The sequence below is a fragment of the Lycium ferocissimum genome, chromosome 12 (genome assembly GCF_029784015.1).
Source record: "Lycium ferocissimum isolate CSIRO_LF1 chromosome 12, AGI_CSIRO_Lferr_CH_V1, whole genome shotgun sequence".
Classification (NCBI taxonomy): Eukaryota; Viridiplantae; Streptophyta; class Magnoliopsida; order Solanales; family Solanaceae; genus Lycium; species Lycium ferocissimum.
Genome location: NC_081353.1, coordinates 2,920,155 through 2,923,868, shown reverse-complemented (window position 1 = coordinate 2,923,868; position 3,714 = coordinate 2,920,155).

Genomic DNA, 3,714 nt, shown 5'->3' with positions numbered 1-3,714 from the left:
CCGTGCACTAACCCTTGACTTCAGCAGAAGAATGGTACTGACAAAGGAAGTGAATGATGATATTGGGATTACAGGGACAATAGAAGTTGAAGGAAGCAGCCCAGAGGTAAGTATTGGTAAAAAGGATTATAAGTCAGATATAGTAAGGGTGTTGCAAGTATGATTGAAATGTATAGCTAATGAATGGAAGAGGAAGTGACTAGGGAAGTATAAAAGGACAATCAATAAAAGTTCAGGTATATTCCGAGTTGTGACTCATGAGGTAAGTTTTGTCCTCTTTGCATTTCTGTTCTACATTGAGAGCCCTGTATGGCTAAAGTGTGCTAAGTATGTATATAGTTGGCTCTGGGAGGCACTATATGTATTTTCTGGGCTGCGTACAGGTCTTGGATAGTAAGAAATATAAGGGCCACTCTGCTTAAATTTTCCTAAAATTTAAGGACAAGGACCAAAGAAGGACAAGGACCAAAGATTTAGGAGATCACGAAGATTATAGGTCTATGATTGCTACAGATTGATTAATGGGAAAGTACGGGACAAGATAATATGGAATGATAATATGAAGATGACACTACAAATGGACATTGGGCATTACTTATTGGAATAAAAAGTACTATTCCGGCTGGACAGATAGTTGGGTACATCCTTATTTTGAGTATCCCTAGGGATTATTATAGGCAAGATTTGAGATTTGAAGTAGTATTTTTGGGTAATGACATGTAGGGAACTTGAAGGATTCGTAAGTGAAAGAACAAAAGCGATGACGAAAGGATTGTTATGGGATGAAATTTCGATCGAGAATGGCAATGGAATACAACACCGTAAGGTAAAGCCTTTCAGGGGGGAAGCGAGTAAGCTTGGGTACGAGCATAAGGACTGAAATAATATGTGGTAGATGTTGTATTGGGAATGGATTATAAAGATAGTTCAAAGTAAGAATTGTTGTGGAAATAAGATTAACAAAATCTGAAGGCAAGTCAGCAAATGAATAGAGTAACTATAGAGTCCCTTTTAAGACTGGACTGAAAATAATTCGTGGGGAAGAAAAGAAATTGAAGATATTCCAGTAGGGGAACTTAATGCCCACAAAATGGGAAGGATATGACAAAAAAATAGAAGGGAATGCAAGGGAGCTTTAAGATGGTCTTGGTGTGCATGCAGAATGGTTTATGAGGAAGATGATTAGTAGTCCGAAGGATTAAAATAGGTTACATTCGAGGTTTTGTAGGAACAATGTCTATTGGGGTGTCACGACCAGACTAGGGGGCCATGACAGGTACCCGGAGCTCACTACCGAGCACCACTCATTTTACCACTCATCATACTTATCCTGCATTCATTTATCATTCTCATACTTCTAATCAAAGGAAAACTCATTATCACATCCACGAACATATCTACTTTCATATACATGAGCCTCTCGGGCTATCAAAATAATATGCAAATAAACAACGTAGTCATCATATGACATCTATTACCCACACATACATATCTACGATGTCACGACCCAACCCCGTAGGCCGTGACTAGTTCCCGAGCTGGACACTCGTACATACCCAATAACCAGAATCAACATACAAAAAGCTTATACACATACAAAGGTCAAACGTCGTCTCCAAAGTTTCGCATGCACAAACATATATCACAGAAGCCAGCAAGGCTATCATAAAGCACAACATCCCAAAATATATATAAACGCAAGACGACAAGGTCATTAATGCGAATGGGACCGCCCAAAACATAAATCATACGAACACAACTGAACAGTAATATGCACAACCCACATGTATGTCTACAGACCTCTAAAAGTACCAACAGAATCATATGACGGGACAGGGCCCCGCCGTACCCCTGAATGGACATATGCATATACAACGGAAGAGTCAGTACCAAAATATAGGCTCCGGAACAAAGGAGCACTCCAAGACGGAATAGGTGTCCTAAGTCGCGGGGATCACCAGGTGGGCGTCCGTACCGCGTGAAACGCGGCCCCGAAGAAAGGGTCGGCACGGAATATGTACCGAGTACGCAAAGCATGAAATACGTAAACAGGAATCATAACCGGAACAAGAAGTAAGTAAATAAGTACAATATGCAAAATACCAAAATATTTAGTTTCGAAACGCAAATCATGCATGGGGCTCAGGGAATATGGTCGCCCTCCAGTCATTGGCGCCATAACACATCATAATGCCAGAAGATTTCATATCTCCGTAACCCGACATATCTCCATAACACATCATAACGCCATAACACATCATAACACCAGAATATAAGCGGTACCCGGCCCTCTAGCGAGGGACTCGGCGAACCATAACACATCATACTCCGGAATATAGCATAGTGTGCACGATAACATAACCGGCCCGGGACTCGGCGAAAGATATAGCAACAGGATGCACGAGCAGAGTCGTGAGTAACCATATGCATAAAAATCATCATTACAGACTCAACAAATAAGTAAGTAATCAATGCTCGGGGGTCGGGATGTTAGCCGTATTAAGTTCTTTCAAAAGGTCGTTAGAACTATACAAAGGAAAGTCTCGGGGACCACGGACAAGTATCAAACCAATCCGAGCCCTCCTATGAAAGTTAGAGCCATTATACGCTATAGAATCTTCTACGAACGTATCGAAGCGATCCGAGCCCGTCTATGAAAGTTAGAGACATTATTCAACATAAAACCCTTTAGAAACAAAACTTTTTATGCAACCTTTGAAATTCAATCATACAAAAGACATAAAGACCATAATTCTACTACATTAAGAATGCCAACATTAAGAGGTGAATAAGAATCGTAGACACGCTCGGATCGTAAGAATAGAGTTACCCCGAGGCTCGTATCATAGCCTAATTACAACTAAGACATGCCGAAAGAAAGAAATGTTAGGCTTTACATACCTCGTCCGCTTCCTAAGCTAGCCCGAACTTAGGTCTCGGGCTTCCCAAGATCTACAATAACGTCATTAGATACTAACATTAGTTATAGGCACTTGGGATTCCAATCCCAAACTAGCACTTTATCTACAGAAATTTGGGCAGCATTTCCCCTATAAATTCAACAACCCCGATAATTCAACTCGACCAAATCTTCAACAACAATACCAACAACCATACTAACAACATCAACAATTAATTCAAAACGCATTCTAACTTTAGTAACTCTTTTCTACATAATTCGACAACATTCCATTTATATTCAATTTAACTACATACCTTCAAGTCAACACCAACGCTCACATGTTCAAGTGCTAATACGAGATCATTCAAACAAGATTCAAGAACACTTCAAACAATCCGCACAATATTCAAAATAACCCAACCCATATACAACTTCACCCGAAACCTCCCCAAACCCGGAACAACAACAACAACACATTCCTCTCTCCCATATTCATGAATTACACCAACAATCCACACGTTAACAATGTCATTCTCATAAATATAAAAACTACATTCAATTCACGTTGGCTTCTAAAACAGCCCACAACAATTACAACTTCAACTTAAACCATTAAACTTTCATTATCATCATAGAATCCATAACGACAACAACCAAAATACTAAATAAAATTGGTTCATTCCTTGCCACACAAGACAATCCATATTCGGCCACCACCCCCAACACACAACTTTCATGACTTTCATTCATTTCTACATACTACAACATACACAAACCATGCATAACATATGAAAAGAAGATTAACCTTACCT